The sequence below is a fragment of the Odontesthes bonariensis genome, chromosome 3 (assembly GCF_027942865.1).
Source record: "Odontesthes bonariensis isolate fOdoBon6 chromosome 3, fOdoBon6.hap1, whole genome shotgun sequence".
Classification (NCBI taxonomy): domain Eukaryota; kingdom Metazoa; phylum Chordata; class Actinopteri; order Atheriniformes; family Atherinopsidae; genus Odontesthes; species Odontesthes bonariensis.
This window is the reverse complement of record NC_134508.1, coordinates 34,390,092-34,414,962: the sequence shown is the minus strand read 5'-3', so window position 1 is coordinate 34,414,962 and position 24,871 is coordinate 34,390,092. Positions and strand designations below refer to the sequence as shown.

General features: G+C 42.6%; 2 pseudogenes; one reads left to right on the top strand and one right to left on the bottom strand.

The window, feature by feature from the left end:
- LOC142376968 (dynein axonemal heavy chain 8-like) overlaps positions 1-2,569 on the top strand; it is a 54,072-nt pseudogene extending 51,503 nt beyond the window's left edge.
- Positions 2,570-9,227: 6,658 nt separating this feature from the next.
- The window catches only part of LOC142376967 (dynein axonemal heavy chain 8-like), a 56,623-nt pseudogene continuing 40,979 nt past the window's right edge, over positions 9,228-24,871 (bottom strand).

Here is a 24,871-nt window from a genome sequence, read left to right as displayed (position 1 = left end):
TATGTCATCCTCCCTCCCTCACTCACTACTTTGTGTCCCCCCCCACAGGATGTGTCATGGATAACCTTGCGATACATGCTCGCTGAGGTGCAATATGGAGGAAGGGTCACAGATGACTATGACAAACGCCTGTTGAAGTGTTTTGCTCGTGTAATAATCCCAGTTTTTTTGTTGATTCGTGTGTTACAACTCCCGGTGTTTTATGTTGCATTGTATTACATTTGATACGACACGTGAAGCTCAATGTTCTTAATTACAGGTGTGGTTCAGTAAGAAGATGTTTGACCCAACATTTTGCTTTTACACGGGCTACAAAATTGCGGTGTGTAAGACAATAGAAGAGTACATGGATAACATTCAGAGTTTACCCACTGAGGATTCACCCCAAGCACTGGGGCTGCACGCTAATGCTGATATCACGTAAGGAGAGTGTCGTCATGATGAGGCATTAAAGCTGCGGTCGGCAACTTTTTTTTAGTCATATTAGCTTGAACTGTCATGGGATTCTGGAAGGAGAATATTAAATAGGCTGTTTAGGAAAAATAACGAAATCTGTAGCTCCCTCTGAAGCCTGTAATCATGCTTACAAAAACCGAGCGCTCCCGGCTGTTTTTAACCAATCACGTTAGGGTGGAGGAATCCTACCTGTCAATCACAGCTTGTGCACACGCTGCTGAGCGTGAGTCTGCCCCAGCTTGTGTGCGCTCACACTGGTGTGAACTCACGTGCACAACCTCGTCCACAGAGGGGGAGGGGTTTGGGGGGCGATTCGGAGCTTGTTAGAGGTTGGGGGAGGGACCTGAGAGTGTATCAGTTTGAATTTTCCGACTTTAGACTCGCAATTTTGAAAACCTGCCGACTGCAGCTTTAAAAGCGGTCTTGTTGTATTTACTGTACTTAGAGTCTCTGAGGTTATTGCATTTCTCTTCTATAATGAATGTTGACCAGATACCAGACAAACACATCTGCTGAGGTGTTAGACACAATCACAAATATTCAGCCCAAGGAAAGTGGAGGGGGATCTGGAGAGACTCGGGAGTCCATCGTCCACAAAATGGCAGAGGACATGTTGGACAAACTGCCCGCTAATTACATTCCACATGAGGTCAGTTGGTAGGATCATTAGGTTTTTTACAGGCCAAAGTACACGTTCTCTTAATCTAAACTCTGTAACTTTGATGGGTTCAGGTCAGAGCCAGACTGTTGACAATGGGAGCTCTTAACCCAATGAACATCTTCCTACGTCAGGAAGTGGATCGAATGCAAAGGATCATCTCTGTGGTGCGCTCGAGTCTGACTGACCTGAAGCTGGCCATTGATGGCACAATAATAATGAGTGATGTAAGATTTCTGATTCCTCAGCACATCGCTTCATATTTGCTTCTTAAGATACGCACTTCTCTGTATGTTTGTTACTCAGTTTTTTCATCAACGATTGTCTGTTAGAGTTAGATTAGATTTTCAGGAGGCTTTAAAATGCTTTCAAACTCCTGGTATGTACTTTGTTCCTAGAACCTTCGTGATGCTCTGGACAATATTTTTGACGCTCGTGTGCCCAGCCTGTGGAGGAAGATCTCCTGGGAGTCTTCCACTCTGGGCTTTTGGTACACCGAGCTTATCCAGAGAAACAAACAGTTCTACAGTTGGGTGTTTCAAGGAAGGCCCAAAGCGTTTTGGATGACGGGTTTCTTTAACCCTCAGGGTGAGTTTGTGGTTTTGATGGAATGAGGCCTTTTACAATGTCAAACACTGAGTTGGCTGCATTACTGGTTAAGACCTTGAAGTTTTGAGCATGATGGAGCTGACACGTCTTAAAGACTTCCAGCAGCTAAAGTTACACGTTATTAGACCTAATGTTTACTTGAATGTTTGCAGGTTTTTTAACAGCCATGAGACAAGAAGTAACCAGGGCGAACAAAGGCTGGGCTCTGGACACAGTCACACTGAACAACAATGTCCTGAAGAAGTCAATGGAGGAGATCACAGCCTCGCCAACGGTGAGTGGGTGTTTTCTGCTCACTGGAAATGTGAAAGGAATTTAACCGTGTGCTATTTTGTTATTGAATGCCTTTCCTCTACAGGAAGGGGTTTATGTCTATGGTTTGTTCCTGGAAGGGGCTGGTTGGAACCGAAAGAACATCACTCTCATCGAGTCCTCACCCAAAGTACTCTTCACACCCATGCCTGTCATCCACATGTTTGCCATCAAATCCAATGCTCCTGTGGATCCGAAGCTGTACGCCTGCCCCATCTACAAGAAACCAAGGCGCACAGACCTCAATTACATCACAGCAGTGGTGCTACCTACTGTCCAGTCACCAGACCACTGGATCTTACGTGGGGTTGCTCTGCTCTGTGACATCAAATAATAAACAACTGTATTACTTTTTAATGTTGTCCAAAAAACAAATAAACGTTTTTTCTGCAGATTAGGTGAATTACTTGTTGACTATGTATGTGAGACTCATCTATGGAGCCATTGATCAACTACTTAAGTGATAAAAATATTACATTAGTTTGCTTTGAGGGCTTACCACTTATCACAAGGACGTTAATGAGCCAGTGAGTAAGTAAAAGCTCCGGTGGCTCCAGCAGCTCTTTTCTTACCATGGAGATCATATATGATGTCTATGGTCTCACCTCGCCCTTCTTCTTCTTCTATTTTGTTGGCAGTTGGCAAACAACTTTTGGAAGCATTCCCGCCACCTATTGAAATGGAGTGTGAGTCTGGGCGAAAACTATCTCAGCTAAATATAAAAAAATAAGAATAGATAAATAATTAAAAAAAGGTATTATATCCTTCTAATCAGTCATGTGGCTTCTAGATAGTGAAAAAGGTACTTAAAGCACATCTCACTTGAGTTCTTCTGTAGTATTGTTTTAATGTTTAATTGCACACTTTCTGACTCTAGTCCTAGGATGAGGTGCTGCCTCTCCTGGTCAAACCTGACACGTTGCTCTATTACATGCTCCACGGTCTCAGTAGCACCACATACACTACACTTTCCATCAGCATGCTTTTTAAAAACAAATAGCGTACTGTTCAGACCAGAACGCCCAAACCTCATCCTAGATATGATGTCCTCCTCTTTGGTGGGTCTTGCTGTTGGTCTAGCATGACCAACCACCCCTTGGATGGCAAAGTACTTTCTCCCAGTAGCTGCACCACTCCACTCACTCTGCCAGATCTCCCTGGACTTTGTCTTGACAAGTGACTTTATCTCTGACTTGCTATAAGCTACTTCTAAGGTAACCTCAGGGGTCACACATGCTTTCTTTGCGTACTTATCCGCCAACTCGTTCCCTCGTAACCCAACGTGTGCTGGTACCCATAGGAAGCTGATATTGGTGCCTGAGTTTATGAGTCCATTTACCATCTGTGCAATTTCTAAAACAATATCCTGTCTGGACTCCGACATGGTACTCTGAATACTCATCAGGGCAGAAGCAGAATCTGAGGCAATTAGCACTCATACTCACACATTCCTTGGTCTATTCCCCTCTATCCAGGTCAAAGCAGCGAGGATGGCTACTAGTTCTGCGGTGTATACAGCAAGATCATTGTTTAGCCTTTCTTTTTTGCACATCTTAAGCTCTGGTACTACAAATGCCACACCCACTTTCCCGTCAGGTGACTTTGAAGCGTCTGTAAAACACACAAGTTTATCCTTGTACTGAGCTCTGATATGGCACTCAACCATTTCTTTGCTGAACTCCTCTTGCTTCTTCAACTCTAGAAGTGCTAAATCTATTACAGGTTCCTTTAACAGCCATGGTGGTACAACTGAATATGTGACAGCTGCACACAGAGTAAGTGCCTGCAGGCCTCTGCCTTATGAGGAACCACCCACCCAAAGCTTCTACCTGGTTTATCTTTCTCCTGGCAGTGAGTTCACACAGATAGACTGCTGTGGCCTTCCCTTTGCCCTCTGAGGTTAGCCCAATAGACTAAGGCCAGCTGATCTCTCCTTATATGCAGTGGCATTTCCCCCACCTCTACCTGTATAGCATTAACAGGAGTCGACTTCATTGCTCCACAACGCGTTCTTACGGCTTTATGCTGAATAACATCCAGTTTTGCCCGGAGCGTCTTAGATGCAGATCTGTAAGCCACACGACACATCCATAGTCAAATACAGACCTAATAAGGCTGATGTATATCGTTCTCAAGGCTGACCTGTTGGCTCCCCAGTCCACCCCTTTCAGACAGCGCATGACATTCAGTACCTTTTTACATTTCTCAATCATTTTTTGCATGCGAACAGACCAAGTTAATCTCTTATCTAACCACAGGCCTAGATATTTAAAACAGTTTACTCTCTCTAGTTCTGCGCCTGATAACTTCAGCTTCAAACCCATGGGAATGTTCTTTCTAGTAAAAAACAAGGTTTTAGTTTTGTCAATAGATATTCTAAATCCCCATTCAAGGGCCCACGCTTGGACATGGTCTACTGCCTGCTGCATTTTACGCACAATGAAATCAACATTTCTGCCCCTTATCCACATTGCACCATCATCTGCAAACAAAGCAACATGGACAGATTCCTGCACCTCTTTAAAGACATCATTAATCATGATCAGGAACAATATCGGGCTGATAATGCTTCCTTGCGGAGTGCCGTTTTCCACTGTATATTCACTGCTGAACTCTTCATTAATTTTGACCGTGATTCTCCAGCCTGATAGGAAATCCTTGACCCACTGAAACATTCTACCCTTGATACCCATTTGCCTGAGTTTAATTAGGAGTCCCTCTCTCCAGACCATACCATAGGCCTTCTCTATATCAAAGAATACTGTCAGTACTGTCTCCTTATCAACTTGGGCTTTCCTTATTGAGTCTTCTAAGGCCACTACTGGGTCCATGGTGCCCCTTCTCTGCCTAAATCCACTCTGGTAGCTGTACAAAATATTTCTCGTTTCTAACCAGTAAACCAACCTATCATTCACCATTCTTGCCATTATTTTACCCAGCTGTGAGGTCAGCGCTATAGGTCTATAGTTTGATGGCATCTTTACATCTTTCCCAGGCTTCCTAATAGGGATTATTACAGGGATTATTATTACAGTCAATTTCTCCAACATAATGTAGCATATCTCATCCCTTCCTGGGGTGGACCTACCCACTTTCTTTAACGCCCTATTCAATTCACTCAGGTTAAAGGGCGTATTTAGAGCATTCTGCTGCCCCATCTCCTCCTCTAACATATGCCTGTAGCTATCTATTGTGATTTCTCTTCCTCTTGCCTCACTGGGAGTAAGATTCCCTGAGCTGTGTACCTGTACAAGTGTTTTAGCAATGGCCTCTTCCACTTATTCAACATGCTCAAATATGCGTCATGTTTCAGACACCCCATTTGTGCATGTTAAACTGCTTGTTAATACGATGAGTGTTTTATTACTTTCCATGTCTTCCAAAAGAGAAAATAATCAGGATTTTGAGGATGTTACCGTTACACACCAGCTGAGACGCAGGGTAGCAAAACATTATGGGCGTGAAAACGAAACTTAGAAAATCGGCTCGGCGCATGCGCAAAACCACAAAGTAGCAAATCTCGACAAGTAGGAGAAATCGACAGAACACCGGCTTTGACTCGTTTCATATTCCGGAGCATGGTTAGCCCGCAGGTGGTAAAACAAATTACTCGTGTAAAGAAAGTGGGTAGGTCCACCCCAGGAAGGGATGAGATATGCTACATTATGTTGGAGAAATTGACTGTAATAATAATCCCTGTAATAATCCCTATTAGGAAGCCTGGGAAAGATGTAAAGATGCCATCAAACTATAGACCTATAGCGCTGACCTCACAGCTGGGTAAAATAATGGCAAGAATGGTGAATGATAGGTTGGTTTACTGGTTAGAAACGAGAAATATTTTGTACAGCTACCAGAGTGGATTTAGGCAGAGAAGGGGCACCATAGACCCAGTAGTGGCCTTAGAAGACTCAATAAGGAAAGCCCAAGTTGATAAGGAGACAGTACTGACAGTATTCTTTGATATAGAGAAGGCCTATGATATGGTCTGGAGAGAGGGACTCCTAATTAAACTCAGGCAAATGGGTATCAAGGGTAGAATGTTTCAGTGGGTCAAGGATTTCCTATCAGGCTGGAGAATCACGGTCAAAATTAATGAAGAGTTCAGCAGTGAATATACAGTGGAAAACGGCACTCCGCAAGGAAGCATTATCAGCCCGATATTGTTCCTGATCATGATTAATGATGTCTTTAAAGAGGTGCAGGAATCTGTCCATGTTGCTTTGTTTGCAGATGATGGTGCAATGTGGATAAGGGGCAGAAATGTTGATTTCATTGTGCGTAAAATGCAGCAGGCAGTAGACCATGTCCAAGCGTGGGCCCTTGAATGGGGATTTAGAATGTCTATTGACAAAACTAAAACCTTGTTTTTTACTAGAAAGAACATTCCCATGGGTTTGAAGCTGAAGTTATCAGGCGCAGAACTAGAGAGAGTAAACTGTTTTAAATATCTAGGCCTGTGGTTAGATAAGAGATTAACTTGGTCTGTTCGCATGCAAAAAATGATTGAGAAATGTAAAAAGGTACTGAATGCCATGCGCTGTCTGAAAGGGGTGGACTGGGGAGCCAACAGGTCAGCCTTGAGAACGATATACATCAGCCTTATTAGGTCTGTATTTGAATATGGATGTGTCGTGTGGCTTACAGATCTGCATCTAAGACGCTCCTGGCAAAACTGGATGTTATTCAGCATAAAGCCGTAAGAACGCGTTGTGGAGCAATGAAGTCGACTCCTGCTAATGCTATACAGGTAGAGGTGGGGGAAATGCCACTGCATATAAGGAGAGATCAGCTGGCCTTAGTCTATTGGGCTAACCTCAGAGGGCAAAGGGAAGGCCACAGCAGTCTATCTGTGTGAACTCACTGCCAGGACAAAGATAAACCAGGTAGAAGCTTTGGGTGGGTGGTTCCTCAAAAGGCAGAGGCCTGCAGGCACTTACTCTGTGTGCAGCTGTCACATATTCAGTTGTACCACCATGGCTGTTAAAGGAACCTGTAATAGATTTAGCACTTCTAGAGTTGAAGAAGCAAGAGGAGTTCAGCAAAGAAATGGTTGAGTGCCATATCAGAGCTCAGTACAAGGATAAACTTGTGTGTTTTACAGACGCTTCAAAGTCACCTGACGGGAAAGTGGGTGTGGCATTTGTAGTACCAGAGCTTAAGATGTGCAAAAAAGAAAGGCTAAACAATGATCTTGCTGTATACACCGCAGAACTAGTAGCCATCCTCGCTGCTTTGACCTGGATAGAGGGGAATAGACCAAGGAATGTGTGAGTATGAGTGCTAATTGCCTCAGATTCTGCTTCTGCCCTGATGAGTATTCAGAGTGCCATGTCGGAGTCCAGACAGGATATTGTTTTAGAAATTGCACAGATGGTAAATGGAATTATAAACTCAGGCACCGATATCAGCTTCCTATGGGTACCAGTGTATGTGGTGCTACTGAGACCGTGGAGCATGTAATAGAGCAACGTGTCAGGTTTGACCAGGAGAGGCAGCACCTCATCCTAGGACTAGAGTCAGAAAGTGTGCAATTAAACATTAAAACAATACTACAGAAGAACTCAAGTGAGATGTGCTTTAAGTACCTTTTTCACTATCTAGAAGCCACATGACTGATTAGAAGGATATAATACCTTTTTTTAATTATTTATCTATTCTTATTTTTTTATATTTAGCTGAGATAGTTTTCGCCCAGACTCACACTCCATTTCAATAGGTGGCGGTAATGCTTCCAAAAGTTGTTTGCCAACTGCCAACAAAATAGAAGAAGAAGAAGAAGGGCGAGGTGAGACCATAGACATCATATATGATCTCCATGGTAAGAAAAGAGCTGCTGGAGCCACCGGAGCTTTTACTTACTCACTGGCTCATTAACGTCCTTGTGATAAGTGGTAAGCCCTCAAAGCAAACTAATGTAATATTTTTATCACTTAAAGGGATAGTTCGGGATATTTGACATGAGTCTGTATGGCATCACCATAACCAGTGTCGTGCATTCAAACTGACTTACCCCCGACAGTGTCCTGTGAGCCGAGTTCTTGTCCAGTGTTGGTCAAGGCGAAAGTAGTCCGGCTTGTTTGCTGGGGTCAAGAAATTAGCGCGTTTTTCTTCCCAAAACAGTACGTGTGCTAAAGAGTGATTTATTTCATCACAAAAACCGAAGCTGGCAAAAGTCACTCCTCGTTATCACTTGGGCCCTATACTGTCTCTCATTGTGTATCACTGCGCACGTCATTCTGACCGCGAGCTGTGCGCACGAGTTCACTTTGTTTACTGCTCGGGAAGATGTCTGACAACGAGAGCGACGAGGAACATATTGACTTCCGTTCAGAGCCAAGGGGGTATCTTTATGAACCCGTTTATACTGAGGAGGAAGTTCGCCAAATGGACTTAGATCGGGCAGAAAGAGAGAGGGTGGACAGAGAAGTGATGGAAACAGAAGCTGGAGCCAGTGCTGGAGCTGCGATACCCAGGGTGGCCGACAAATCCTGGTGCACTTGTTTGAAGTGCGAAGTAATGCAGACAGAGGTGGAATGTTACTGCTGCCACGAGTGGGATTTAGTTATGCCCCAGATACAAAACCTTTCCATAGATGAGGATGTCGGCGGCCGCGGGACAGCTGCTGCCTGCATCACAAATAACGGTGACTTCCCTGCACTCCTGAATGCAGGCGTCTGAGAACTTTTTTCCATGTTCCCAAGATCAACTGGAAGAGGCGTCCCAGACCAGCTGGACCCGATGGCCAGTTGTCTGCAGAGTAAGTGTTGAGCACTGCCAAAGAACAGAAAGACTCGTGCGCACAGCTTGCGGTCAGAATGACGTGCGCACTGATACACAATGAGAGACAGTATAGGGCCCAAGTGATAACGAGGAGTGACTTTTGCCGGCTTCGGTTTTTGTGATGAAATAAATCACTCTTTAGCACACGTACTGTTTTGGGAAGAAAAACGCGCTAATTTCTTGACCCCAGCAAACAGGCCGGACTACTTTCGCCTTGACCAACACTGGACAAGAACTCGGCTCACAGGACACTGTCGGGGGTAAGTCAGTTTGAATGCACGACACTGGTTATGGTGATGCCACACAGATTCATGTCAAATATCCCGAACTATCCCTTTAAGTAGTTGATCAATGGCTCCATAGATGAGTCTCACATACATAGTCAACAAGTAATTCACCTAATCTGCAGAAAAAACGTTTATTTGTTTTTTGGACAACATTAAAAAGTAATACAGTTGTTTATTATTTGATGTCACAGAGCAGAGCAACCCCACGTAAGATCCAGTGGTCTGGTGACTGGACAGTAGGTAGCACCACTGCTGTGATGTAATTGAGGTCTGTGCGCCTTGGTTTCTTGTAGATGGGGCAGGCGTACAGCTTCGGATCCACAGGAGCATTGGATTTGATGGCAAACATGTGGATGACAGGCATGGGTGTGAAGAGTACTTTGGGTGAGGACTCGATGAGAGTGATGTTCTTTCTGTTCCAACCAGCCCCTTCCAGGAACAAACCATAGACATAAACCCCTTCCTGTAGAGGAAAGGCATTCAATAACAAAATAGCACACGGTTAAATTCCTTTCACATTTCCAGTGAGCAGAAAACACCCACTCACCGTTGGCGAGGCTGTGATCTCCTCCATTGACTTCTTCAGGACATTGTTGTTCAGTGTGACTGTGTCCAGAGCCCAGCCTTTGTTCGCCCTGGTTACTTCTTGTCTCATGGCTGTTAAAAAACCTGCAAACATTCAAGTAAACATTAGGTCTAATAACGTGTAACTTTAGCTGCTGGAAGTCTTTAAGACGTGTCAGCTCCATCATGCTCAAAACTTCAAGGTCTTAACCAGTAATGCAGCCAACTCAGTGTTTGACATTGTAAAAGGCCTCATTCCATCAAAACCACAAACTCACCCTGAGGGTTAAAGAAACCCGTCATCCAAAACGCTTTGGGCCTTCCTTGAAACACCCAACTGTAGAACTGTTTGTTTCTCTGGATAAGCTCGGTGTACCAAAAGCCCAGAGTGGAAGACTCCCAGGAGATCTTCCTCCACAGGCTGGGCACACGAGCGTCAAAAATATTGTCCAGAGCATCACGAAGGTTCTAGGAACAAAGTACATACCAGGAGTTTGAAAGCATTTTAAAGCCTCCTGAAAATCTCATCTAACTCTAACAGACAATCGTTGATGAAAAAACTGAGTAACAAACATACAGAGAAGTGCGTATCTTAAGAAGCAAATATGAAGCGATGTGCTGAGGAATCAGAAATCTTACATCACTCATTATTATTGTGCCATCAATGGCCAGCTTCAGGTCAGTCAGACTCGAGCGCACCACAGAGATGATCCTTTGCATTCGATCCACTTCCTGACGTAGGAAGATGTTCATTGGGTTAAGAGCTCCCATTGTCAACAGTCTGGCTCTGACCTGAACCCATCAAAGTTACAGAGTTTAGATTAAGAGAACGTGTACTTTGGCCTGTAAAAAACCTAATGATCCTACCAACTGACCTCATGTGGAATGTAATTAGCGGGCAGTTTGTCCAACATGTCCTCTGCCATTTTGTGGACGATGGACTCCCGAGTCTCTCCAGATCCCCCTCCACTTTCCTTGGGCTGAATATTTGTGATTGTGTCTAACACCTCAGCAGATGTGTTTGTCTGGTATCTGGTCAACATTCATTATAGAAGAGAAATGCAATAACCTCAGAGACTCTAAGTACAGTAAATACAACAAGACCGCTTTTAAAGCTGCAGTCGGCAGGTTTTCAAAATTGCGAGTCTAAAGTCGGAAAATTCAAACTGATACACTCTCAGGTCCCTCCCCCAACCTCTAACAAGCTCCGAATCGCCCCCCAAACCCCTCCCCCTCTGTGGACGAGGTTGTGCACGTGAGTTCACACCAGTGTGAGCGCACACAAGCTGGGGCAGACTCACGCTCAGCAGCGTGTGCACAAGCTGTGATTGACAGGTAGGATTCCTCCACCCTAACTTGATTGGTTAAAAACAGCCGGGAGCGCTCGGTTTTTGCAAGCATGATTACAGGGTTCAGAGGGAGCTACAGATTTCGTTATTTTTCCTAAACAGCCTATTTAATATTCTCCTTCCAGAATCCCATGACAGTTCAAGCTAATATGACTAAAAAAAAGTTGCCGACCGCAGCTTTAATGCCTCATCATGACGACACTCTCCTTACGTGATATCAGCATTAGCGTGCAGCCCCAGTGCTTGGGGTGAATCCTCAGTGGGTAAACTCTGAATGTTATCCATGTACTCTTCTATTGTCTTACACACCGCAATTTTGTAGCCCGTGTAAAAGCAAAATGTTGGGTCAAACATCTTCTTACTGAACCACACCTGTAATTAAGAACATTGAGCTTCACGTGTCGTATCAAATGTAATACAATGCAACATAAAACACCGGGAGTTGTAACACACGAATCAACAAAAAAACTGGGATTATTACACGAGCAAAACACTTCAACAGGCGTTTGTCATAGTCATCTGTGACCCTTCCTCCATATTGCACCTCAGCGAGCATGTATCGCAAGGTTATCCATGACACATCCTGTGGGGGGGGACACAAAGTAGTGAGTGAGGGAGGGAGGATGACATACAAATATTAAACCAGGGCTGCAAAACGCTCACCTTCTTGGGGCCGCAATCATCCAAGTGTCTTTCAACAAATTCAACACTTGCAGAGAAATCGGCCGAATTGAACTCGTAAGGTATGTTCCAACCTAAGGGTCCAAATTTACGTCGTTCCTTACAAAGCCAAAAAAAAAGAAAAGGTTACCATGTAAAATCAGAAAATCCCTGTGTTATTATGACGAACAGCCTTCCTTCTACTGGAGGAAAAAAGTCACAGACACGAGTTGATTTGTGCTACACTGGAAAATACAAACCACTCAAACTTCAAAAGGCTATAAAATAAACTAAAGCCAACACATTCTCAATATGGTAATGAGGTGGAAAATTTGCCTAATGCATTATTAAAATGGCACAATTGATTTCATTATCAATTATGAAATTAATAAGAAAAAAAAGGCTACCAAATTAAGTAGTGCCATTGTCAAGGTTACGGTACTTCTAAATATGGTTAGTTCACTCTGTTTCTCATATAACCTGTGCCAGGAGCAAAGCATGTATTCTTTTTTAATATTTCCTTTAAATAAAGTTCCACTATGACACGCGTGAACTTAGAATGCGCAGTACCTGCACAGCAGTGTGTAAAAAGGCCACACCGTACAGCAAAGGCTTCCACATGGGCAGGTTGCTGACTTCCAACTGGTTCTGTGAAATTCCTGCAAATGTTCGTTTCAAACCAGCACGTATTCCCTGGGGGGGGTCGTTGGTGAACTTGATGGAAGACTTAAAAGGTAAAGAGTGAGAGACAGTCTGTGCGTGTACAAAAACTTTTAACACCTTCCTTTTTATGACGATGTTGTCAAGTCTCACCTGTAGGAGTGTGATGGAGAACAGATCGTGTGGCTCTGTGGTGATCCACACCCTGAACGTGTCATGCATGCTCTCTGTAACTGTGATAGTTTCTAGCAGCTCATCCATAAACTGCAACCCCAGGTGACAGTTCTGCAGAAGGACCCAACCTCCCTGTACACATCCAGACACAAAAGCCACGGATCAGGTCAAACAGTCAGCCATTGCTGTTGAAAGCAAGAAGCAACACTCTAGCTTGCACATCAGGACAATCCAATACACTCCCACATGAAAGCATTCACCAGATGCCGTCACCTGCTGGAAGCTGCTTTACTTTGTGAACTTTCTATGAAACCATTTGCTTGTCCACATGCACGAGAGCCACTCCTGAGCCTTGTGGTCATATACGTTCGTTCCAACAACACAGTCAGCATTTATGATTACCGCCCTATGAGGGGTGCTTTCACAAATGCAGTTTGCATCTAGGCTTATAAATGGTATGTAATGTTTTAATACTGCCAGCTGGCATTTCTAAGCCCTGGCTGCAATGCTATTTATAAACTCTGATTTCCATTACAAATCCCACTCAGACATGGTCAATTCTGTGTGTATGGCCATTTGCAAACCACAACTGGCAATATTAACACTATCTAAAACATCAGATGAAAGATGACATCATTAGCTTTTCGATGCTATATCGATTTTACGTCTAAATGTTCCCCTTGCTCAGTATTCATTTATTTATCTTTTTAATGGCGGTCAAACTGTTAGCTGGTCTCAGAGTTCACAGGTTCCCTCCAGACCCTGAATTGAGGAGTTCTTGGTCAAAGAACTGGTACCAATCCTGGAACTGCCTCAGTTGGAAAGGCTTAACTCATGCATTATACTTCTTCAGTAACTTCTAAAAGCACCTCTGTCATTGATGTCTTGACCAGCTTCCTTGCATGCACCTCTTGTCCTTGTCCCATAGATATTGCTCTGCATTCTGTAAACCGAAACAGTGGGAGTATTTACATAGACATGAACATATAGAGTGCATTTAAATAGTGCTTTCCCCCCTGGTCTAATCCACCACTCAGGACTTTGCAGTACAAGCCACAGGCCTTTAACTATACTGTACATACAAAACATAATTATCTTTCTAACACAACATAACACACACACTTACACAAGGATGAAACATTACGGGCAATTAAGGGCCACGGATCAAACCACAGACCTTTCAATTAGTGGAATTTTAACAGCCACAATCAAATGAATTTATGCTCAGGAAAACAAATACATGAGCTGGATTGCCCAGTGAACACCCAAGGTGCCACTGCAAAGAGCACACAGCAACCAACATCCAGGATCCTGTTGGTTACCACGGTCACAGGGACATCAATCACAAAATTTGGGTTTCATACCGTTCTAACTGAATCAAAAGTAGATAGCGTCGCAAGTTGGGAACTGGTCTGAATGTAAACACAATCAGACGTCAGGAGATTTTGGCATTACATCTTCAAAAGAAAATAAAAAAGTTCAGTAAAATAAAATAAAAAATGGGGCAGGACAGGGCAAACTCACCGAGATTAAGTTTCTTGGCAAGTGCTTCGATTTGTTCGGTGGGATCTGAGCCCATAGAAAGGAAGCAAATGAGGGGGGTGCGAGGATCACTTTCCTGCCAGGTGCTGTGAAGGTTCAAGAGGACAGGCTCAACGAATCTCATGCCCAAAGAGTCTCCCACATACTTTCTGGCCTGAGACAAGGTGCGATCAGGGCACCAAGACCTGTGAGAAAAAAAGCTTGTGAGGTGATTGCATTTTATAATATGGTGTATTCAAACATGTAATCAACATTCAAGTAGGAGGACCCAACCTTATCAGCAAAAGCTTATGGAAAACATCAAGAGAGTTGTATCCATCTGGAGTGACGCCTTCCTCTGGGGCATCAAGATTGAGCCATGCTTTCCAGTTTTTCCCATTTTGGGACACCTACAAACCATGTCAATACCAAAACTGATGACACTACAAGCAGATGAAGAATTCAGATGTCCAGATCATTCGTGGATCTATGGCTTACCTGGTTTATAATGTTAGTGAACTGTGGCAGCTTGCTGAGTTCTACCAAGTTCAGCCACACCATATCCAGGATCCAGCTGAATGGCTTTGATGGACAGGTCTTCAGGTCAAGAGCTGCGCCACCTATTGTTTCATCAATTATGTTCAGAGATGTCAAGTCCAAAAGGCAATTCAACTTTTCCTGGGAATGATGCACACCTTACCTTTAATAAGAATCTGAAATTTGTTGTGTTGTATTCTGTTATTCTGTAAGTCAATCTTGAGGGCCAGCAGGAGTGTGAAGATGAACTTGTGGTTTTCATAAAGGCTTCTGACTGTGTATCGGAAAACCTCAAACGTCAGATATTCAATAATATTTGCAATCCGCTTCTGAGTTTTGGAGGCCTTCTCAGACCTGCAAAAGCGCATTAATTAAAAACAAAAAATCAGCATAAAAAAACGAGGGAGACAAAGACACAGAGAACAAAGCATATTTGAAGAATACGACCACACCACAGCGTGGTTAAAGAAACATCTTTGTCAACCTATTGTTCTTTCCAGACAAATTTGTTGGTCATTAGAGGAAGTAATGGTTGGAATAGTTTCCGAGCTTTAATCTCAAACATCTTATGATAAGACTGTGCAGACATACTTCTTAAATCACGATAAAGCCATACCTTGCGAGTGACAGATCAAAGATTTTGAGGAACTGACCCAAGGAGGTCTGGTACATGATATTGACCATGCTCATCTCCGTGATGAGGAAGTACAATGTGCTTCCTCGAGAGGCAACTGGATGGTATTCTTCTTGAGCGACATTGATCTTTACTTCTGCTTCAGCTGCAACACTGAGCTTTGCACTAACTTCCGCAGCAGTTTGCTTAGTCGTGGTCAGAATGCCAATCATGGAGTCATCGTCAACCAAAGAACCTTTAACCAGACAAACAGACACACTTTCACTTTAGGAAAAAGAACAGGTATGACTGGAGAAACTGGCATTAGTCTACAACAGTAACTATAGGACCTTTAGTGCTGCTGAGTTTGTACAGCAAATTGTCTTCCAACTCCTGCATCTTTCTTTTATTAGCAGTTACATCCTCAATTAGTTTCAATCTTTCTGCTTCTAGCTCCTGTTGAGATGAGTGAAAAAAAACCAAGAGCCAGTCAATATCATATTCTTACACTGGAAAAACAGTTATCTAAAACAATCACAGATAAAGTTATATTTTTAAACCAAATGGGGAAAGCAAGCTGCGTTTCTGGAACAAATGGCACACTCACGTATTTTTCTTTGAGGATGACTCGGCCGAGCAGCTGGTTCTCCAGGCCCTTCATGTTTACAGTGAAATCAATAATGGATGTTTTTGCGCTGACCTCTGGAGTGTATGCTGGATTAGGCAGTTTGGTAGTTATATAGAGCTGGAACCCATCCATTACGTTTACCTCTTTGTCTCCTACTTTGACCTATAAAAAAACATTGAAGACAATTTTAAGAGTGTACACATTTTAAAGTTGTATTGGTAAATTTGAATGGACATGAAGGTTAAAAATACCTTGAAACTGGTCCCAGATTTGATAAAGTTTTTCTCGAGCACGTTGTCCAGGGCTGGGTCGAGCTCCTCAAATATATCCTCAATGAGCATTGGGCGTCCCATGGAAATACAATCTTCCAAATGTGTGCGAAAGAATTTGTGGTTGAGGGACGTGACCTGAACATGAAATCAGTTTACTTCTACGACATGCTTTACTTAAGCGTGTAATTAGGGTAAAAATGACACAAGTGAAAATCATTTGGCTATATACTTGAAGTTCGTTGGCCTCTTCCTTTTTCTTAATCCAAGCTTTTCCCTGAGTCTGTGGATCGATGAGGAGGGGATATCTTGTTGCTTTTGTGACGATGATGCCATTCTGAACTGACAAGTCATCTCCCGGGAGTCCCTGAAGGTTCCACTCACTTATCTTAAATATTAAAAATGATAGTCAATGGTTCAAATGATTTTTTTTTACTTTTCACAGGACTAGTATCAAATAAAAATAGGCTGGCATTGTTCTCACATTGGGAGCATCCACCAGGGCAGAAATGATGTTGAGATTTTCTGTAAAAGGGATTTTGTGCTTCCGGAGCTCCGCCTCCCAGATGTCCTTCAACAACATATCACGGAAACTCTGGTTGAATGGACCGCAGTACGACAAGAAGCCGGTGAGCTGGAGTACGTCACCCACAAGTCTGAAAACAAAGGCAGAAGCAGCTGGACTCATATAAAAGCCATTATCAAAACCTTTTAAATCTGTCCTTGAAGAACCAATCCTGAATTCTAGTAATGAACCTCTTTAAAGACTAACCCCCCTTGGAATATAACATTTTGATATTCAATTGCATTTCCTTTGTAACCTGCCTGTTTATTTGTGACTTAAATTCTTTGCGTTGCTCGATCCAGCGAGCTTTCTCTCCACTAAGTCCGTCAATAAGTGCAGATGCAGCCTGCATTTTATTCCTACACATCTCAGCATCATCCACCAATTCCTGAAAGACAAGACGCCTGTGTCAGCTACAATCTCTAGATTTAAGTCAACGCAGTCGTGACATTTTTCAAAAGGGTGCGTCACACCTGTTTCTCTTTCATTGCAGCGTCGCATTTGGCCTTGACTTTGTCAAACTCTGCTTGCTTTTCAGCCAGCTGAGTCTCTGCCGCGCACAGCTCGTTATTAGCCACAGTTAGACGGTTCTCTTGAATGGCAAGGTTGGCCTGGAAACAAACAATGCAGTTATACTGTAGCATAAAAAGGCTTTGGGCTAAAAATGAGGTTAAATCACCTATTTACCTAAAATGGATTCAAACAGGCTGAGAATAGAGAGTTTTAAATGGCATTATTGGAGAAGAATAGCCGCCTACGACAAATCTAAAATGAAAAAGAAAAAAAAAAAAACAGTCGCCAACATGATGAACTTTAACTTTACCTTGAGTGGCAACACTTCTTTGTTGATGGCAAAGAATGAGGCCATAGCACGAGTCCATGCGAGCAGACCAGCTACACTACCACACACTTTCTTGGCATTTTCCATGGTGTAATCCTCCATGTCAAAGTAAGGCTGCAGTAGTTCCACAGTTTCCTCGTTAATGCTGTCCTTTGGGAACTGCTGGAGGCTTGTCAAGAAACCAGAGCCACTCATAAGCTGAAAAGGACAAAACAAATGAATTCATGCAAATGCCATTTGTGAGGAAGAACACGCCGCTCAGTTTTGCACTCAGAGCAGAATTATCCAGCTGCCATCTTTTCATCCCCATCCATCTTCAACTTTAAATCGTGCTGCATTCGCTTTAACCCAAAAGCCAGATGTCAAGACTAATTTGTTCTTGCTTTTTGTTTAGTTAAGTTTACTTAAGAAATCAATTTGATAATAATCCAACTTCTTACAGGCCTTCTTTCATTTCATGAGCTTTCAGGCTACCTACTGTACCTTCTCACATATTAATGCACTTTAAGGGTTTTTAGGTGTGAATTGTGTCCAAATTTACATTTGCATGGAAGCATCAAAGCTGTAGAACAAATCTCAAAAAAGGCACACCCTGCAGAAGAGAGGAGCAGAGTTGAGTCCGCTGGCTCACTCCACCTCCTAAAACTAATACTGAAAAAAAGGCCTGCAAATGTGGGCTTGAAAAGAGCTGCTGTGTTATATCTCTGTAGTATTTCAACCAAACATGACACATTTAAGACCTCAGGGCACAATGTGTCTCCTTTAATATATGAGTGGAATTCATATATTTATCATTTGCAACAACTGAATTTTTAGAAAAAGGAAATTTGTTACCTTCAGTGCTTCTGACCATGATGGTTTAAGACAGCTTCGTTCTGGATCACATGTAACAGGGTCTAACTTTTTGTTAAATAAAATCAGACAGCAGTCCATGATCCTCATGACCAGGTGTGGAGGCTTGGCCAATTTTCTCACTGTGGCAATGTCAGCTGGCTTGATGGTCTGTGGAGTTTTTAAGTATATCATGTAACATATCGTAGAATGCACGGTGTAAATATCTTCAAATAAGTCAGAGATATCTCACATTCAGTGCAGCTGTAGCTTCTTCTAAAGCTGGCCTGGCAGCCTCCAGCTTTTCCTCAGCTATAGCTTTCTCATACTCTATTCCATCCACAATTTTCTGGGCTCTGTCCTTCACAACTTGGACCTCATTCTTCACAATGGTTGCAGCTTTAGCACTGACTGTCACCTCTGCCAGCACCTTGGTGAATGCAAAAATAAACATCTCATGCCTTCAAATGCATCATACGCGTGCGTCCATGGTGTTGAGCTTTCAAACAGCTTTTCAGAAATGACAAAACCTCTGTCAGCTATTCACATCAAACCAGAAGCTAATTTCCACAATGAACCTATGAATAAACTGATTCTGCTACCTCACTATGTACAGAACTCAAATTGTTCTTAATTTTATGGTTTTACATTACTGTGGAAGTACTGATTGGAGGAAAGTTGCTCATAAACATCCATCCATCATCAATCTTATCTGCAGGTCACAGGAGCTTGGACGTATCTGATTTACCTCGTCAGCTTTGGCAGATGCAATAGCGAGCTCTTTTTCCTTTACTTCAAGATCTTTTGATAATTGAGCCACCGACTTACTGGCCTCCATCAGTTTGTCCAACCCTGGAAATCAGTAACATCTGGTGTAATCTTTTACAGGAGTAGACCATACAAAATCCTCCATAAAGTACACAATCTTTATAAAGACACAACTGCCTTCCTGTTCAAATTCCTTACCAACATTCATGCGCTCTGCCAAAGTGTTGATATAGTTGTGCTTTTCGGCATATAATGTTTTGTAACCATTTATAAAAGAAAGGTAAGATTTAGGGGTGACGTGAGCTCGTCTTCGAAACCTGAGAGATGAACAACATACAGCGTTAGGACTGTGTTTGATAGCGTATGTTTCTGAACAAATTGGATTTGTGTAAATGTGATACCTTTCAAAGTAACTTTCACATGTTTCAGATACTTTGTGATGATAAGTTCCCATGGTGGTCATCACTGAAGTCTTCACATCAGCTGGACAAACCATGTGAAACTTAGATAAGAAATAGGTGGACACAGCAACCAGAGCCTCATTGGGCCAAGGGGTGAACCAGTCCATTGTGCAGCCGGAAATCAAGCCCGGAAACTTCAGACATCTGGAGCGAAACTTCTGCCCCACCTTTAAACAAGAGTAGAGTAAAACTCCAATGAAAAGGTTCATTTATGGAGGTAGTTATGGGTGTAAGTGTATATATAATGTCACTGTTGAGCATCTAAACATGCTGTGAATAAAAAGAGATTTGGAATAAAAGTAGCAAAAGTTTGGGCGGTTGCTTTTGGGTATAAACAGAAAATATACAAAGTTTCAACTTACCGGTGAGAAGCACAGAACAACGTGTAAATTCTTCCTAAACCGAGATATAAAGTAGTCATAAAGATTGTCAAAAGTTGGTGGAATTCGAGGAAACTCCTTTTTCATAACTGGGATCAGGTTCTGGGTGATCTCTTGCATCTCATCTTTTGCAAAAAGATTGGAGACCTGAAACGATTACAACATGGTCAGGACCAGCGAAGCTTTTCCTTTGAGACGTTACATTCTGCCCCACCTCTTTGTTTCAGTCATACAGGACCAATTCCAGTCCGTTTCAATTAGACTGAAGATTCCAGTGTTCAGTTACACAATCAGCAGATATTCAGATACGCCTTTATACCTTTATGAGATCTCACCTCTCCAGAAGAGAGAATATTGTTGAGGTACTCGAGGAAAGCCTCATCCTTGATTTCGTTGTCTGTAAAGACGAAGGTGATGCCTTTGCCCTCAGCCCCCGCTGTGTTATACAACAGTTTCAGGTCATCCATGAAATTACTCATGTTGTATGTTCTAAGTAAGGAAAAATAAACACCACATAATTGGAAAGAAGGCCCAGCATTTCACTTTCAGTGCAAATGCAACTACAAACAGCTCATGGCTTCATAGGACACTCATTCTTGTATTTTAAAGGTAGGGTAGGAGATCCTGGATTTTGGGTCCAGCGAAGCTGCATTTTGAAAATACACAGGTAAAAAGTCCCAACCCTTTTCTTCACTTTCCCCCCGAAGGCACGCCTCTAGAGTACATGAACGCGCACGAGCAAGAAGGTGCACGAGCGCTGTTCTGACAGCAAGCATCGATTGTTGCCGTATTTAGTATTTAGTATTTAGTTTATGCTCACTATACGTTTAATAATGCTAGGTGCTAGCCAAGCTGGCTCTAGTTTAGCTTCCTGCCAAGCTTCTGGACGTGTAATTCGTTCACGGAGCAGGGTACGCGCACAGGTGGGGGGGGGGAAGCAGATTGCAGGTGATAGACGGCATCAGAATCCAATCATTGTGAACGGTCCGTTCACAATGATTGCATACTGTTTTTCCTAGATTGTACGTTCTAGAGGCCACTAAAAATTTTCATATTTGTGTCAAAACTTTTAATTAATTGGTTGCAATGGGGGTGTGAAGAGTATTTCAAGCAATATGTAAAAAAATGTTCCAGAAAAAGATCCCCTACCCCGCCTTTAATAGGTACGTTTATCGAATTGAACTTTTTATTTGTTTCCTACTTTTAAGGATAAAATTAATTGCAGTTAATTAGAGCTGATCTTAGTACTGTATTCATGTGCTTGACCAATCACCCGAGACCCTGGAAGAACGTCTATAGTAGGAGCTCACAGTTTATAGAACTCCTTCTGTGGCGTCTTTAATTTCTACTTTGGAGCGGGAGCTTTCCCAGCATAACGGAGACATGAAGGTGACGTGATAGGTCCAGATGAGGTAAGTGTACAGTGACTGGTTGAAGGTATGAACACACCACTGGAACCACTACTATCAAAGGGAAGTAAAAAAAACTAAAACAAACAAACCTATTTAAAACATTGCCTATAAGCAATATATAATAAGAAATTATTGTATTATTATTATTTTTTTGAAACAGAGGAATGGACTTAAAGTGACACCTAGGGCCGACTGAGACAGGTTTGCAGGTTATATCACTTGAATGCAAGCAGAAAAAAAGCCCCTGATGGTTCATTGTCCTTTGGGGAGCGCCTCTAACCCTCAGAGAGCCCCAAGAACAGTTTGATCAGTGTGATTAAAGTCCCTACAAACAGAGCTCTCACAACTATGACTCATCTCACTTGGTTAATGTGATCTGGAAGATGCTGTATCCAGCTATGTATGAGGCCAGGCGCGTCAGACTCTGTTTTCCTGATCCTCCCACTCCCACAAGCAGGGCATTTCCATTGTCAGTGCGAATGATTCGTGAGACCTAAAGAGGAGCAAATCTAAAAAGAATCAGTATTATATCTAGCCTAGTCTACAAGAAATGCATCAGCTATACTCGCTTCAGGTGTCACCTTGACAAGATGAGTCATTGCGTCTTTGAAGAAAACCAGATCCAGGGTGGAGCCCCTTACTACCTCATTGTGCTGAGCTTGATACATCACAAGCTTATCTGATAAGAACTGAAAATCTGGCACCTGAAACAAGTTGTTCATACAGATTATGGTGACAGTTTCCTCCATCAACTTACTACCATGAAACTATCAAGCGCTGATGTACGAATTCAGATTTCACACCAGTTCATAGATCTTAGGGGCATCAAAACAGGCATCATCGTCTTCCTCTCCAGTTGGCTCAGGTGCATCTCGGAGGAAGTCCACAAAATACGGCTCAGAATGAAGCTCTTGAACGAGGTTTGGGTCAACGTGCTCTTGGATGACACGACATACAGCCTTCTCAAACCAATCTCTGTCCTCAGAGCAAATAAACCTGCAACAAAGCAAAGTCTTAGAGTAATGCTTTCTTCCAACTTTTTGTTTTTTAACTTAAAAAAGGATTTTACCTGTCTGCTATCACCCTTGTACATTCACACTTGAAAAGAGCCAATAGGGTGGAGATGTCACCACACTCCTCTGCCTTAACGTTTAACATTCCCTGCCAGATCCTGGACAAGTCCCTCAAATTGAAAATGTAGTGGAACTTTGATGGTGTTGGAAGCATTTTGACCTTCAATGTGGTGTCATAAAACAAGTTAACAAACTTATCAATACCATATACCTATAATCAATTCCTATTATAAACTTCTCATCATATTCCAGGTAAGTACCTTTGTCCACTGCCAAACGATCCTCCCAGCAGACACTAGACATTTAACCATTGATGATATGCTTGGCTGGAATGCCCTGCATTCATGGAAATATCCAGAGCCAATCACACCTGCACAAAAAGAACATGAAGAAACCGTTAACTGTAAAATGAAAACTACAGTAATGGAAGCAGAACAAATGTGATTATTTTAGACCAACCTACCAAAGATCTTATCAATGGAGGTGTTGGCTGGCAGAGTGCAGTTGAAGACTGTAAACTGTCTCTTCAGTCTTTGTGGGATGTCATTTCTACCCCCACCAGGGTGGATCATGGCAGCCAGAATCTGTGCATCCTCAATCGTGGTGAAATCTCCTGGTTTATCCAGATTGTACATGCCAGTCATTTCCATCATCTGGCGGACTATCTCATTTGTGATCTGGTTGGATAGCCACATAAAGTAACTCATCAGATTAAAGCGACAGATAGACAGACAGATGTTCATTAAAAAAAAAAAAGAAAGCAACACCTGATCTCCCCATTCGTTGACAATAGGCATATTTATGTCATCGATGAAGATGGTCATCCTGCGTCCTCCTGGGGGTCCATAGGTGCTGCCAATCCTTTTCTCAATGTAACTTTCCACTGATCGCTGTGTACGAAGAAAGTTTTTGCAAACATGAACCAATGTAGGACTGTAAAAATTCAAGCACAAAAAACATTTTAAAATATCTTTTACCTGATACATCAAGGGCTCTGTGGCAGATGAGAAGTTCAGTGATTTGAACAGATCCGTCTCAGGATCGTATTTCTTTGCATAGCCTTTGATCATCACTGTCTTCGCTGTCCCTTGTTCACCAATAAGCAGTACGGCCTGTACATATAAAACATTTAGCGTTTAGACCAAAAGTAACATATTTTTAAGTATAAACATTATCTAAATATTCTTTTAAAAACCACAAGATCACCTTGTGTTGTTTGGCAATAGTCTCCAGCAAGAAAGAGGTTCTTGTGTTATCCACATTTGGAACAAGAATGGAGGTGTAGTCAGGCACATGGTCAGTTGGATAGACATATTCCTCCACAAGATTGTTCCAGTGACACCATTCACCTAAAACAAAAGTCGCCATTCTTTTTAGTCACATATAAACCCATTCTCATCCCATCGTTGTCAAAGCTGGCGATGTGCTGAACGTATGCACAATGGGTCCTTTCATGTCTGTGCTGTGGCGCACCACTCGAGGCAGTATCAGACATCTAAAGCAAATATTTCTAATACATCTTATTTCACAACAATTAACAACGTATAACTGATACTAAAGATTACTCTCAGGTGGGTATATGCAGTGCGAAGGGGTCTTAACAAAATCTCCAAATCTGATGCCTCTGAAATGAGACCAGATTCTGTAAACCCTGTTGAGGGTAGCAGGAGGCTGAAGCCTTTAACAGCTGCTATTGGTTAAGAAGGCAGGGACGCTAGAGCGTCCAACACAAGACTAATACAGAGACGGACAATCAGACACTCGCAACTACAGTGTAAGCCATGCAGATACAGGGAGGGCACACAAACCCCGCAATAATACCCTTTTTGCTGTGAAGTGCTAACTTAACCACCATGCCACCACATTCAAATGCTTGTTCACTTTAAACTATACAAAAAAAACATCAAATTGATGCTCTTTTACGTGTCAAATAACTGTACCGTTTGTGTTGACCATGTACTCAAATATAGTCTCTCCCGGCTTGGTTTGAGGCACATCAATTTCGCTTTCATGACCTCTCATGAAGACCTCCAGCTTGTCTCTGTCCTCTAATTCTAAAAGAGCTCCCAGACTCCACATCAGGCAAAAGACAAAGAGGCGCTCAAGGTGCTTGCTTCCAGCAAAGCCCTCTGTCTCCTTGGTTGGGAGGAGGCCCTCCAGCAGATTGACGGACTGAAGAAGGAACATAGTCAAACAATTCAGGCTTCGAGGCATCATCTGATTCTGTTTTTATTCTCAGTCTTTTTTTTTTTTTAAATACACACCTGTATTATGTAGTTACACTCCAAAAGCTCCATTTTGGGTTTAAGGTTTTGCCTCATATACATGTAAACATCCTCAAATGTCTTTTCATATAAACCGATGATGCTCTCTGCCTCTCTAGCAGGGCGCTTCTTGGCCCATCCCTGCAATACAAAAGCCAAGTTCTATCTAAGCACTGCTTACAAAGCATTGTTCTTT